The 16,693-nt window shown below is 39.0% G+C and overlaps 1 protein-coding gene across 5 annotated transcripts in view; it reads right to left on the minus strand.

Moving 5' to 3' along the window:
* The window catches only part of CALD1 (caldesmon 1), a 206,054-nt gene that overhangs the window by 150,683 nt on the left and 38,678 nt on the right, over window positions 1-16,693 (minus strand). The window lies entirely within an intron of this gene.

Raw genomic sequence — 16,693 nt, forward strand, 5'->3', positions numbered from 1 at the left:
TCATCTGACCATTTCAGAACACAGCTCTGCTGCCTTCTGCTTTCCTCCACACTGTAAAGTGGTGTTTAGCAAAAACAGAGATCAGAGTTCAAAACAATCAAATGGAAACTGCTTTCTCCTCATTTCGCTCTCCTTGCTCCTGACTTCCCACAATTTCATATGCCCTACTATTCAGTACAGAAGCCTCCACTTGAGGTAGGATTTGAAGATGATGAGGGAAAGGGGGCAGAGGTAAAAATTAACCCACTTTTTCTCCTTGCATGTCACTTTTTAGAAAGACAGGTGAGGAAGGTACACAGCACCTTAACTGATGCATTAGCTACTCCTGTCATTTCAGGGTAACCTTAGACTTGGAAAGAAATGCAGCAAGATTGAATCACATTAAAGCCCTGATTTAGGTGAAGTGCTTTGAAACACATGCTTACAGTTAAGCATGTGCCTACATGCTTTGCTCAATTAGGACCTATGTTGGTAAAAGGGGCAATTGATTAATGACTTCTGACAGCCACCAGAAACTAATGAGCCACAGACCTCCGCTTTTTCCTCCAAATGACTGTACTTAAACCCAAAGGAAATTTCATTATGGAAACAGAAAACACTTATAAATAAATCATACATGTCTCCTTTGCAAATATTAATTTTTATCTGCAATTAGTGGTAAACCCAAACTTCCTTTCATACAGTAATCGGAGACAGTACCATTTGCCCTATGTAACTGGTTACTCATTCAAACCCATAAATTTCTTTCTAGAACTGCATAGTTTACGGAAAGCTCTGCGAATCCAGCTAAATCTACCATGAAATATGCAGCATCCAACATACTAACCAAAAGGTTGCCTGACTGTAACATAAACTTCAGGATGAATCACACCAGCACTGTACAATACACCTAGAAACAAAGAGCTCAGTAATGTGACATGCCAAAACCAGCTTCAAGCTGCTTCTCTTTGAGGCACATTATGGCTTCAAATCCCAGGTAATTAACACAAGCTATTTGAGCCCTCCCACATGCAAAATGGAAAAGGCCCAAAACAGTGAGAGGAGAAACTTTGTCCTCTAAGATGTAAATCAGCTCTATTTGCCAAGCTGTACTCCATTGTGGAGGTTTTTTAACTGGTTATGTGTTTTAGCTGACCTCACTTTATTTGTATTTAGAGACAGGAAAATCCTGTGGCCAGTGCACATCTACAGGAGCCATGACATTCAAGTCTAATGTCAACCTTACCTAAATATCATTAAGCAACTTATCTTGTTTTTCCTAGCATCATTATTATTGCAGAGCAGAGACAACACTTCTGGTACGACAAAAGCAATCGCTTATGTTAACACTGCAAGGTCCTGATCTAACGGATATACCTAAAAAGTTCAAGACCCTGTTACAAAACAGGGACTCTAATAAGGTCTCATTGTTATCATTCATAAGATCTCTAATATGATTCTCCCTTTTTCCATTTTTACATATATGTTTTAGTCATCTGAACCAAATTCAAGAGTAGACATATGCCATATAATGAAAAATAACATAAAAAATATACTATTGATGCCATACAGCAATAATTTCATGGGTGTTTACAGTGCTTGAAGGGTAGAAATGGAAGTGGCCTTCATACAAAATAGTAACTGTGAGCAGTTAGTTGCTTTCATTTCCATACTCTTTCTTGAAAGTGCACTAGTTCACCTGTAATTCTAAGAATAACTAAGGTAGTTTGAATTTAGAGCTGGCTGACCAGTGACATTTAGACTGATTTTTCACAATCACTAGGTTTGTGCACAAACGCACCACTAAAGTCTGCAAATCTGATCATCTGTGATCACATTTTTGTCCTATTAATTTATGGAGTTTACACTAGCATTATATCTTTGTACCAGCTCCATGACTGCTTTGCACACAAAGGCAATACCTAATCCACCAAAAATCCTGCCAGTATCAAGTTCACCTGTCAGTTTGCTTGCTGGTAATAGGAATCGGCAGAGAGAATTCGTGTCACAGTTGCATCGCAACATCCAGTTATGATGTTTCTTATTGATTACTATGAGCCTTAGTGCACAATTTATCACTGAACCATGACCTACTAATAAGATGGGGACTTCAACTTCCACAGTTTTATTTGAAAGTTTCTAGAATATCCATTATGGCCTTTGTAACAGAGATGAACTCTTAAAGACAGCTCTGAGAAAGGAAAGTTACACGACTAACATTCCTGAGCCTTTGGGAAATTACCAAAACCTACTGGGTCAGTGGGAAAAAATTGTTTCAGTTCCCTGGGTTTGGATGAGATCAAATATGCACATACTCTAACAATGCCCCAGAGGAAAGGGTGGGGAGGAAAAAGGAAAACATTCAATTTTTCTTCATAAGTCTACACAAATAAGGTATTATGTTACTAAGTAAATGCTCAGTGTGTTTACACTCCTGTTACACTGTGAAGAGGAAAACAAGTATTTACCTTTGCAAAACTGACTGTTACCAATATGTTTATTCTAATTCAGAGTCTGGCTCAAAACTTACTTGAAAGTCTATTTCATGTTCCCATGGATTTCAATTAATATTTTGTAAATGAACATAATATATAATACAAATGAAATTTCATTAACAATACCTAGCACTCAGTTGAGGTCTATGTGTGTACCACAGCAATGTGCACAAGATATTCCTAGGTTAAGACAGAAAACTTTCAGCACAGTTTTAAAAAGACAGACAGGGTGGTGAGCTTAAAAAAATATGACCTTATTCATTCAAGGCATGGGAAAGTTCGAAACAGCAGTTTTTTCCTATTCTTAGCACAGTGAAAAACCTACATTGTATCAGTTATCACCCCAAGAGGTAAGTTTTGGTATCTTTAAAGGTGAATACTGTAGCTAGGCTGTCACCAACGCAAGAAAGCTTAACACTAGTAAGTCTCTTATTCTGAAAATGCTGGCCACATTCAACACACAAAGAGCCCACGGAGTTGCACCATGGACATCTGGTCCCATCTGTCACATCCATAACTGGGCAAATAATGTAGAAAACTTGTATTCTTCAAAGGATTAGAGCCTTTTCTCTCCTTGATCATAGTAACAGACCCACTGTGAACTCGTACCATTATGCTTCACTACGACAACACCACAATTTTATATTTCCTTAGCCTTGTATTTCCAAAGCTTTTTTCTTTACTGCATGGTTATACTGATGGACACTTTTAAAAATTCCCCCTCTCTTTTAGGAAGTAGAAAAACTGGCTTGAATTGAGTGAATGACTCAGTAGCATTTAAGAACGTAGATGGACCTTTCACTGCAAGGCTACTATTCTGAATTGGGCATACTCGAACCATGGCAAATGGATGTTAGGCACTGACAATCTCTTTGCTACCAATGTAGACATTCCCAATTTACTTCTCTAGAGGAGGTATGTGATAAGAGCTGTCGTCTTCATTATCAATCACCTGAGTGTCTAGGAAACCTCCAGGAGGCCAAGCTTGAGGAGACCTGGATGCTTCTCCCACTGCTATGGTAAATTCACTTCAAAGACACCAAAATCTTTCAGTCATAGAGTAGCAAAGAGGATGAGAGGAGCAAGCACCTTGCCTTAAGCTGTTCATCTTATATGAAAGGAGCGTGGTTTCCACGTAACATGACATCTTTCACAGGGCTCCACTTTCAACAAAACATGTTTTCTCTTTTGTCATTGCATTGTCTCTTTCTCAAGATTTCTCAAGCCAGATATTAAAAATTAATATGAAGCACACCCATAGGTGCTAAAGAAACTTGGCTCCAGATTCATCCTAAATTGTTTCTCTAATTGCTGTCCTGATCACCCATTGAAGCATTTCATACATGCATTTCCATTTCCCTCATTGCTCTGGGACTTGCCTCCCTATTTCAGCCTATTTTGTTTTTTCAGCCTAACATATCATGTTAAACCATTTGGTCATGATATGCCTGAATACATTAGGCAGCCCATGTCATTGATCAAAAATATCAAGATTCTTCATTGACATGTATTTTGATATTAATAGCTTAAAAATTTAGATAAAAGTTGGGAGTGGCAACTGAAGGCACTATTGACTAGTATCAGAATGTGTAAAACTAGGGAATTTTCAGCTTTGAGAATACTAAACTTGCAGGCTAAATATCTCCAAAAATCATGACAGTGGTTTGGTAACTGCTTTCACAAACACTAGATAGTGATTTACTAACTGAGGCAGTAATCCTCAGTTCTTAAAAAAAAAAAAAAAAAAGAAATCCAAGCACATAGGGCTGATAGTGAATCACACTCTAGGAACAACATCATAATGTTGGAAACACAGTGATTATAAACATCATTCCTTTCCTTTTGCGTACTGGTCAGTTCCTGGCTGGAGTTCTAAGTCCATCTGCAGGTATACATCACTTCAGGAAAGATGTAGACCAATTGGAAAAGGGTCCAGAAGAGGGCAACAAAAGCTTTCAGAGATCTAGGAAACGTGACCTCCATTAAGAGGTTGGAAGGGTCGAGGTTTGCTGGGCCTAAAAGGCATGATAGCTTTCCTTACATCTATTAAAGGAGAAAATAATTATGAACTCTTCATGTCCACTGAGGACAGGACAAAATATAATGTGCTTAAGATAGAGCAATGGAGACTGATTGTCTCTGTTGACACTAGCGATTTCCCTACCAGTTAAGACACTAGGGTGTCAAACATAAAGAAAAGGATAATTAAGCACTGTTACAGATCAAGTGAGGTAAACTGCTTAACACAAGACACTTACAGAACAGAATACACCACTCAAATTATTTAAGTTGTAACTTCTGGTTTGGGCCAAAAGAATGGACTAGATTACTTGCCAACATTTTTTTCAGTCTATCTTCTATATTTTGTAATACCACCTGCCAGTTTTAGCATAAATGCTATATGTAAGTCTTGAACGAGAGCAGCAGTAAGCTGGAGTACATCAAAAGAGCATGGGGAGGAGGAGGAAGTCATTACCTTCTCCACAGAAGCACTTTCAGAGAAAAATTCCTAAGGATTCAACTGGCAAGTCAGTACATCCTCATAGCCAAAAGATATCAAAAATTGAGGACAGATGTAACAAAACCAGAGCCCAAGATGCTGTAACTGTGGACACGCTGCTAACCATACATAACAACCTAATCAACATACAAACCTCCAATCTAAAGGCATATTGGGATGGCTGTATAAGTATAATAAACTCAAGATGAAGAATTTTTTTTTTTGCCAAGCATACACTTTTACAATCCATTAATTCAATTTCTTTTTCTTAAAGCAAAAAAATCTAAACCTGAACATATAAAGAGAGATTTTAATGTGATACAATGGACAGTTACTAGCTTTACCTTTCACTGTGTATTTCCTGTTCTTGAAACTCGCTCCCTGACCACTACTTTCACTTGAATTTCCCCACATATTTAATTTGTTTATAAAATTCCTTTTCCTATTATTATAGACCTCCAATCTGTTATTTTTGTTTGGATAATAAGAATAACATCAGCGATACCAGCTGTAGCTGCTACTCTACCAAGATCAGCATTCTGCCTCCAGCAGTGGCTATGAGATATTTGGAATAAGATGAAACGAATCCACAATTCACCTATCAAATCATGCAATAACAAGCAGGATAAGACAGGTGAATTATTTTTCTGAATTCCTCAGCATTCCGCTTACACTCTGGAGCATGAGATCTGCTTACCTTTAACTTCACAGGCACATCTACACATTTTATTAAGAGTCATAAAACAAAACCTTCCTTTATATCCAAGCCACTTAATCAAAATCTTGGCAAGATGTTAACTAAAATTCTGGAACATATATGAGAGGGGAGGAAAAAAAACAGCAACAGGAAGACTTTTGTCCCCAAACGACGACTCAATTTAGTTGTAACTGTTTAGCTCACTCTATTGCATAACACAGGCATATGGAAGGAGGCATACAGAACAAAATCATTCAAAGCAACATCATAATTCTGTCCCAAGAAGAACGCAAGTGGGCCACAATCAATCAGTGTTTTAAAAATAGCTACCTTTTATGCACATAAAATAGGAAGCTGGTTACAGAACAAATTTGCATCTCAGCTTCATAACTGCTGTCTCACCTCTAGGAAAACAAATCAAATCCAAAAATCTCCCACTAGGTTATTTAGAAGTTCATTGAAGACTTTGAAGTTTGGGTCCAGGCTGTAGCCAGCTCATCCAGAGTCATGCTCAGGCTTGGGAAAGACCTGAATTCTCTGTGAGCCCAGCCACCCCAGCCTTCCTGCTGTTGCAGGCATATTCATTTCACAGAGGTGAATCATTTCACAAAGACATTTGGCCTTAAAAGGGCCCAGCTTGAATCAAAACTGCCTATATCTGGATAGTTAATATTTAGGCCAAAGTGGGTTTACTGAGTCAGCCACCAGAAGACCTTTGGGGACCAGGCTCCAAATCCAGCCCTCTTCTAAATAGACTCTATGACAAGTCTGTCTGCATCTCTGCTCCCTCTCTGCACATGCCTATTTTTGTCTATTTAAAGTTGGAAACACCTCAGGCAGGAATTGCATTTCACAAAATACTCAAATGAACAGAGCTATATACCACCATTGACATACAAATGTTACTCTTGATCAAGCATCTGTTGCCTAATCTGGTTTAGCCATGTCAGGTTATTTTCCACAGGAAAACTGAGGTACAGAAAAGCAAGACATCTTGCAAAATTCCTGTCTCTGCACACAGATCACTCCACTAGACCAGTCCTGGTGGGTTAGGATTAAAACAAGGAAAGGTCTGCATACAGATGCCAGTAATAACTGAATTAGTTGTGATGCTGACAACAGCAATACTATGGCAGGAACACTTTCTGCTAAGGCTGCTAAAAGCCAGCCAAAACACAGGCTACATTTTCAGCAAGTGTAGTGTGGGTCACTTTCGTTTCTGTGCCATGTTACCCTGCCCCAATCTCCCCTCTCACTGCTAAGGAGATGCGTAGTCCTCTGCTCATAACTTTCTGTGGTTAAAATTATGCCTTAGTCTAGTCAAATATAAATTCTATACACGTTTTTTACTTTCTTATTCTTTGTAAGTCGTCATTTGGGAAGTTGATTGGTTGGGTTATTCCTCTGTTCATTTTATGTGCAAGATGGATAGTGTAGACAGGAATCATTTAGATCCAAATCAGAACCCTCTTATTTTTCTCTCATACTTAAAGTTGGATCAGAGTTCAGATGAAACAGTGCCAACATTTTCAAACAGCTCTCAGAAGGTTTTAGCTGGAATATCTTCTGGACAGTAGCTGTTCTTGGGAAGTCCACCCAAGGGCAAAATTCCATAGAAATTCTTCTTGCAAGAACTGAACTACGCCGCACAGCAGAGCTCTTTTCTGTACCGGACCTAAAATGGGAACCAACTGAAGTGTTTTCCTCTCTACCCCTTCCCCATTTCCCGTGAGTGAATTTAGCACTCAGGCTGCATTTCCATCCATTTTGTCTTAGTCTGATATGTTTTGGGAATACAGAACACAAATAGTCACCTAGAACCTCCTCCCTCCTGCCTCAAGATTTCATGTGCCTTTGCACATCCTCCTTGCACTTTTCAAACCCTTCATGCACCTTTCAGTCCTCATCCATGACTCCAGTCTATGGAAAAAGCCTTCACCTGGGCAGTAACTTTCACACAACTGGTTTTGTAATCTTGCAATCACCAAACTCTATAAGTAGCTACATACAGTGAAAAAATCACCTATTACTAAGAAAACATTTTTTCAAGTTTGTTTATCTTCAGCCACCTCAGAGCATTCCCTTCCAAATATAAACTTAGCTTACTAAAAGCTATAAATCATGGATGTATTTATAAACCTCAGGGAACATTACTGTGCATTTCTCAACTCACATAAGCAGTACTAGTCCTGACATGGGCAAGACTGCCCATGAGTCAGCCTGGCTCTCAGATATGTTAGAATACTCCAGGAACCCTTCACCAGGTACGTACCACAAATAAACACCAGCTCCTCACAAATTAACATCAACTGGACATTTCTGCAGTGAAAACTTCACCGGCTTTCTGTCTCACAAAGATGATGGGCAGAAGAGAGACGGACAAATCTGCTTCCAGCTGCATCTACTTCGTGCAGCAGGATATGACACAGTTTTCTTTAATATGGTTAAATCCATTTGCTGTTTCAGGGAGTGGATTACCAGCCTGGGTTGAGAAGCATTTGTGACGTGTCATCATTTGCATGAGTTCAGAGTACATGTAAAAATGATATTTTATTCTCTCCATGCTCAACCCTTAGCTCTGCTACATTTTTTTATAATTTTGATTATTTTTTATTATTTTGATAATTCATTTTGTGCTGATATCAACACACCTAAACAAAAGACGGGCTCACCTCCTTTTCCAGCATTTTCAGCTGATTGTATGCTTGCTTGTGCAGGTCTCTCAAAATAAAAAACAACAGTTGGGCAAAACAACAAAGGAAATTTGGACATGGTAAAACCATATTCTCAATGGGTCTCTAGTGAACTTTGCAGAGGTTACACTTAAGATAAAGTTGACTCTTTTCATTTGATTTCATTCCCCTCTTCTTTTAGGAAACAAGGTGACAAAATATTATTGACAAATGACTGTGCACAAACAGAATTTTTAATGATGGTCTTCCTCAGTTTCCACAAGCCCAGACAACATAAGTTTGCAGGTCACGTAATGTGATTTGACCAAGTATTTTACATTTCCACTTCTTTATATTTTTTCAGATCAAGTAGACTTCAACCGACCCTTACAGCAGCCTTACCAAATGCAGCTACTATAGTGTTATCATCCTCTAACACATACAGACACAGTGGTCAAGAAGTGAAATGACTTGTATAAGATCATACACATCATCAGTAAAAAGCAGAATCAGAATTCACAAGATGATTCCAGATTCCTGGCTCCAGTGCTGTCTTTAGCTACAAACCACAAGCATGATTTCAGCCATTTTTGCATCTTTGAAAGATGTTACCAGAATTTGTAATCAAAAGGCTCAAAGGGTTTAAAGATGGTCTTGTTTAATCCCATTTCTTAGGAGTACACACCAAACAATGCATGATGTGGTAGCAGAAAGAGCCCAAGCGATATTAAAGGAAATACAAAGGCAACCTCACAGGACAGAAAGGTAATAGTCATAACACAGCTCTGTGGTGATCACACCTGGAATACTTCATTCAGCTCTGGAGAACTCATTTCCTGAATGACAATAGCAACCCAGAGGAAGATCATGAGAGAGCCATAAAAATGTTAAGCAAGCAGAGAGGGATTGATTTACAAAGAGATTAAAAGAACTAAGGATGCATTGACTGTCTGAATCCTAAGAAGGTGATGTGACAACTGTCTGCAAATATTAAAAAACCATTAACAAGGGCAAAGGGTCATTTTAGTGAAGCAAGTTTACAGCTACAGGGAATAGCAGTAAATTAAAAGTTATGAAAAAAATGTATTGACCAAAAAAGTAATTTTAGTAGCAAAATCTACTAGAGTATGGGATAGACCTGACAATGCACTTAACCAACACTACTGCTTCTCAACTTTTCATCCTTAAAGAACACAAATTGTCCTGAAAACACTCTATTCTGAAATTTTACGTTGAAAAGAACATTTGAAATTTTCCTAGTGGAATATTCTATCCTTGGTTGGGGAAATTCAGACCTCCTTAACCCTGAAGAAACAGAGATGTCAGGCCCATTGCTTTGGCACTGCCCCAGGCATAAGCTGCAGCTCTGACTAGGAACTCCCTGAAACAAGGAGATCAGCCTGTATGTACTGATGAATGTCCAAAATGGGGCATTCACCTGTGGCTCCAGTTTCTCATCTAACCATCCTGAAGAACAATCATGACAATAAATGCCAGATCCTGTTCTATTTGGCCTTGGGATAATTTCCAATAGAAACTAAACAACTCAATATTCAGTATTTTCTGTTTCTCCTCTTTGTTTTCTCCAGGAAACAGGACAGGTACATAAGCAGACCCTGCTGACAGTCCATCAAGACACAGAAGGCTCCATCTGTCAAACTGAATCAAACCCTGTTGCAATAGTTTAGAGAGTCACTGATCCACTTGTTCACCCTGCCCTGCTGCTGGGGTCTACCATGCCTTGGATGAGTCTGCCAAGGGGAAAGGCTATGCTTGTGCCTAGGACAGTCAGGTTCACTGTACTCCTGCTCTCCAGCTGAATAACAGCATAATATTTAACTACTGGGATTTTACTGGCATCCGATCTATAGAGTGATCAAGATCTATGGGTGAAAAGCACAAAGGAACCACAAACTTGTGTCATAACAATGTCAACTTTGGGTTTCTTTGTCTTAGGAAATGCTCTTTCTTTCCTGCCAAAATTTAATGACAATTTTTAAAGGGTTCTATATGTCTTATTTTATTAAAGCTGCTAGTTCTTAAGAGAAGCAGTGGCTGTCTGCTCCATAAAATATCTGCACAAACAATAAGTACATCAAAAGCCTATTGCTGGTTGGCCAGTTTCCATATGACCTAATATGGTTAAGAAAATGTTTGGCTGGAGCGCAGAGTAGAGTGCCAAACTTAACAACTCCACAGTAAGCCGAGTGCCACAGAACCCTCTGCTTAGGCTCACTGTAATTTCAGATTGGTGCAGTTACTACCTATTCACATGAACTAGACCATAATTGTACTTCTGCACAGTTACAAAACCCAGATATTTTTGTTCTCTGTTCCCTGCCAAAGGAGATTAACACTAGCTGCCATACAAGGCTTTCAGAGATAGACACCCCTTGGAGTGTTTCCTTTCTTGGTCCAGACATATTGAGGAAACCCTGGGTATCCCGAGGATATAAAAGAACATGTACTGTATGAGGCACTCTGCATTTATGTAAACATCCCAGAAAGAGAAGGTTTTAAAAGGCCCCAATACAAGAATACACGTTTTGTATCTACTGCTAATGTACATATGAGAGGTTTTACAACATTGAATCTATATGCAGGGCAGGTATTTTGCTCACTGCCTTGCTACTGCTGCCATTTATGAAAACTGGCAAGGCGCAGATTACTTACCTGCCTCTGTCTTTGAGTCCACTGCAAAATAAAACTGGACCACTCATGTTACATATTTGTATTTCCATCTTCTAAACTTCACTCAGCAGCAAGTGGTTCAGGATTATTAAAATAGTTAAGACAAAAAAGGGTGACAAAACGAATGAATGACATTATCAAGGCCAGTCTTACAAGTCACACTTCAGTCCTTTCACTTACTCTTTAATCTAACACCACTGAAATAATACTTGAAAAGTCTGATAACAGGGATTTGGCAACAGAGGAAAAGAGGATTGTTGAGCTTATGTCAGTGAAACAAGTCACTGTAGGCATTAAAAGAACAATGTTACCTTGATTATGCAAAAAGAGTTAGCCAGCCTCTCCCAGATAATTTCCTATGAGATCATATGCAGACTTGGAAACAGAAGGGACTAGTTTCAGGAAGTTTGGAAGCCTTTTACGGATTATATTTACAAGGCACAGGCTGTTCCCTAAAACTGATTGTACATCAAATTCCATTACTGCCACATGCCCTTGGTTGGAATGACTGTAGCGTGTATGATAGTACTAACAACCACCAAAAAAAGCAGCAATTTTTGTCCTTTAATCCTTGTGACTTAAAAAGAAAAAAAAAAAAAAAGTACTGGGTATTAATTGCAGTTTTCTGAGTGTGGACAGCCCACAACAGTTTATAATGGGGTATATGTTAAAGTAGGGTAGTTAAAGTCTTGGGTAGAAAAAAAATGCTACATTGCAAGATTTTGGAATGATACTTAATAACTATTAGAGGCCAATTTTGATTTTTGCTCTCTAGTAAGTACTAACAGAAAAAACATACATCCATACAAAACCACACCAGTGCTTGAAAAATACTATCTTTTTGCTATTTGAGGTCTTAGCTAATGCATTTACTATCAAACACATTTCCCAGTCAGTTTAGTTACCATACATTCGTTCTTGATACAGAAAATTACAAAGCAAATCAGCAATTGCACTCCTCTAAGAATTTATGAATTTTCTTATTTTTTTGAATTTTATATCTAGGTGTTATTATCCTAGCGATACATATGAACAAGGCAGATGCCTCACATGCACCAGGACTGACCTGTGTTTCCAGGCAGAACCATGAGGTTACAAATGTACCTCAAATACTGTAACTCCATTTGGAAGTGTCAAGGCATTATAAAGGATCTGCTCTTTAGCCTCGTTAGCAAGGCTCATGCATCACTTGAGTTTTACATTAGCTTTTTGGCAATGCACAAAATGCATGCTGAGCTTTATAAGACCTGCACTGGAAGAGGATGGATTTCACTGCAGGAGGCAAACTAATCTGCTAACGGAATTAGCTTATATTAATCTATTCATTAGCAATGATATTGCCAGATTTTGGTTTTAACTGGAAGTAACACAACAACATTTTCAAACAGCTACTGTCATCTTTCCTTCTGTTTACAGATGGGGTAAGAAAGGCATAAATTAATGCAGTTACCTGTTCAAGCCCAGCTGTTCATTCCACAGCATCCCAGTCAAGTGCTTCCTCCCACTGGATTGCACTTTCTCCTACCACCTGCACAGTTCTAATGCTAATATAATCCACATCACTGCTGCTGTGGCTGGAGAATTAAAACCATTTAGAATTAAGATTTTCTTAGAATCAAATTCTCATCTGTTATTAGAAATGAGACGCATTCATGTTCTTGTTTGGATTGAATAGAAATAAGATGCACTTGAGCAGAGCACCGTGCTCTGTGTCAAAAAGGATGCAACAATTAGAGACAACCATTGCCTTTGCACAGTTTGGGGAATAAAAACCTCTGATACAATCTCCCAGGAATCCATCCTTAGAACTTCGTCCATTGCTATTTATAACTGAGTAAATATTAGAGGATTCACATATTTTGCCCTGAAAAAACAAGACCTTTGGCCTTAACATTTATTTGGAAAGTGCTTCAGAGAAGGCTGTTACTCTGCAACAATGCTTCATTCCATTAAAATTTCCTCTTAAGATATATGGCCCAAAGGACGAATGATAGACCTCAAATATACCACAAATATGGACAAGTCTGCCTGCAGGCGTTTGGAGGCTGGGAACTTACCCAAAACATTATCCTTACAGAATTAACCAACTCTGTTAGTCAGCATAGTTAACAGCCTCAAAAAATAATTCCACTCTGACATGCCTTTGTCAGGACAGCTCATCAGTTGCATATTGCATTGTTTTCCACTGCTTAAGGATTAATTATACACAAGGACTGAAACTGGAGCCTTTACATGTCTATGTGCAAATTAAAAAGGGTTTGGAAGCCAATACTGTCCAACCAACTATCACTCTTCTATTTCTGCTGGCTTTAGCCCAGCCCTGCCTCTCCTTTCCCTCATCTCCTGACAGAAGCTGTGATAGCCAGAGTCCAGAAAAGCAGGCAAGCTACAGTTGGCCACACAAATTCAGCATGCTCTCAGGTCTCTGCCCTGCTTGGGACTCTTGCATTTGTGTGATGAACATCAGTCATCACAAAAGGCTGAGTAGAAAAATGGCATGAGACAGGCAACATAACTCAAAGGCAAGCCTTCCTCTGCTTTTCTCTAAACACAAACACACATCCAACAGTTCTGCCACGTCTATGACCACAATTTCTTGGAATGCTTACAAAACATTACCCTCATGGGAAAAGTCAGGATCAGATCTGTGGTATCCCTCATTTGAGATACAGCCCTTGATAGCGGCCAGTCATTTCAGAGAGGTGTTCAACAAACAGGGTGACCATTCAAAGCAAGTCTCTTCCTCACCACTTCATCAAGGTTGGCTTCTTCACTTAAGTTTTAAATAATTTTTAATTTTTTTCCTTAGTCTTCACTATTATTACTCTTTATTGTATTACTATTTTATATGTCACATCCTTTTGGATCAGTGAATTTGCTACACAGGACATCATAACTTCCACCTGTGTAGTCAGAATGATGGAGTTCCCTCACTTGGAACAATTTTGCTAAATATCAATAATAAAACAAGTGCCTGGGAACACTTAGTATTACCATTGCTTAACAAGACTCCTATCAAGTGCTGAAGCAACAATCTTTTGAAAGGCAAATTTCCACCCATCTGGCAAGCAGAATTGTTTTACATGTCCCTATCAAACTAAAACCAGAACACCTAGGGAATAGAGTCATTGACTTTGCTAACATATTCAGCAACGTTATTATCTTAATGACATATAATAGTCTCCATATTCATATCCTTTTACTAGGAGAAAGACTAGTATGGCTGTCAAGCTGAAATAATCGCCTCAGTCTCTAACCTGTGTGTACAGCTGATGTGTGTGTGTGTGTGTGTGTGTGTGCACATGCAAAGATGACCACATGCAGGTTTAACGATAAAGACAAATGGGAGTTAGGTCTTGTAAAGGGCAGAAATGCTCCTTTCTCATTCGGGTAGTGTCCAGGGAGCATGGGAGCCACAATATGGAAGAACTTCTCTAGTGTTTCAGAAAACTAGATTAGTATGCACATACTTGCTATACTTAGCACATAAAATGGTAACAAGAGGAAACATCAAGATAGAAGACGCCCAAATACCAAACCAATTTCTGACAGTCAGTTCATCCAAGGGAAGTGTATTTCCAATGTGTTAAATTAAGGTCAATACTAATCAGCACAGAATGACTTCTTTCCATTCCAGACCTTGAATTCCAAGAAAACTAAGTTAATACTGAAGTGCTGTTCATTATAGCAATTGTCTCAGTTGAATAGAAAATGACTTGACCAAAAAAAAAAACCAAACCAAAAATATATATATACACACACACACATGCATTAATAGCATATCTCACCCGTTATGATGCCCCTGAGCCTGGAAGGCTCTGCCTCTTCAGCTCCCAAGCGTTTCTTTGAGTAACCAAAAGGTTATCACAGGTACTGGAAAGACAGATTTGTTTATGGATGGGAAGGAAGAGAGCAACAAAGGCAGAAGAACTTTATAGTAAGGATGATCTAGAAAGCAGAAGACCAGATCTTGATCGTTGCTGCAGTTACCAGGTACTATTGCACCACTGACTAAGCTGACTCACAGTTCCTTTTTTTTTTTTCTAGTGACTCCTTTGTGAGGAAGAAGAAAATCCCAAGTGAGAAAGGGCAATTGTGGCAGAATCTGCACTATGTATCTGAAGTCCCATTAAGGAAAAATAATTGTTCCCACTTGCAGGGGAAGCTGCTCCATTCACCTGATCCTCCTGCCATGACCGTAACCCAATCACAGTGCAATGCAATCCTGAGAACAGACTGGGAAGCATCAGCCACAGAGCAGAGAATTTTAATAGCCAAGCTGCAATGATTAATATGGAGCCAAACCTGATTATGCCTCCATGATTCACTTCATGAAAAATATCTAAGGGAATTCCCTGTTTGTTTTGGCCGTAGATCAGCACGGTTCCTTGATTGCTGGCTGCCTCCAGTCAAAGATGCAAAAATGCTTGGCTATTTCTGCATAGCTGCTGGAGTGCGTTTGCACAGTTTTTGGTGGCAGGTTGTTTATCTGCTTTTATGTGTACTTAGCCACTAGTGATTGTTACAGTGACAGAACAGCCACCTCCAAGTAATAGCCAGGATAAATTATAACAGCTTGAGCAGTGTCCATGAGACAGGAAACTGCCTCCAAACAATGCCTCAGCAGGAGAATTGGAAGAACTTCCTTGGGGAATAGACTCAGATATCCCACTTGGAATGATGTAATCCAACTGGGAAATTGCTCTGGGGGATCCCATCCCCTTTTGTCTACAGAGTCAGCAAAAAGACAAAACTTCCAGATGTCTGTATACTCAAAACACAAAAGGTTGGTATCACAAAGTCCAGAAACATTATATTTATCTGTTAAACCACGTGAAGAAAGATCTCTCAAAAATGAGCTGGCTTCACAATCAGCCTTTAATTAGACAAACAGACAGTTTACCTTCCCTGTTCTCCACCTAAGCAACACAATTGACAGATGTGTTTAAGAGTATTCATTAGACTAACTGGCTTGAGCAGGAGATTTGACAAAGCTCTGGAAAAATATATATCATGCTTTTGCAAATGACACTGTATTTTTCCACCATTTCTGGAAGAGGAAGAAATGGAAGGTCCCAACTGCCAACTCTCAAATATGAAGCATGACGCTAATGGGATGGAATACTCTCACTGATCAGTCTGGATGTCAGTCAAGCTCTGCCCAACCTTCCTCGATGCCTCACACCTGTGGGCAGAGCGCTCAGAACGTCCTTGGCTCTCAGACCAGAGCAATTAGAAACATTAACTCTGTGCTGGGGTGTCATCTTCTTGTTCACAAACTAAGTCTGAATAATGTCCGTGCTACCTACGGAAAAGAAAGGTTTCTAACTGCATGAAGAAAATTAACCCATTTTCAGTCAAACCAGCACAAAACCAAAAATTCAAAGGTGCATTATAATAAATAGCATTAAATTCTGTAACTTCCTGACTGCTGAGGCATTTCAGAGATAAAGCTTCATCAAAGGTGGACATCAGTCTTAATCAGAAGAACATCTCATTTCCATTCTAAAGGCTTTCTTTTAGCCTTGTTTCCTCTGATACCTTAACATGAAGTCATTCTTAAATGCTCACATTCACAAGGTACTTAAGCGTGCTCCTCACTAACCAAACAAGATCATTCACATACTTGAAGTTAGGCACACATTTGTTGAGGCAGAGA

This window comes from Caloenas nicobarica, chromosome 1 (genome assembly GCF_036013445.1).
Source record: "Caloenas nicobarica isolate bCalNic1 chromosome 1, bCalNic1.hap1, whole genome shotgun sequence".
NCBI lineage: Eukaryota > Metazoa > Chordata > Aves > Columbiformes > Columbidae > Caloenas > Caloenas nicobarica.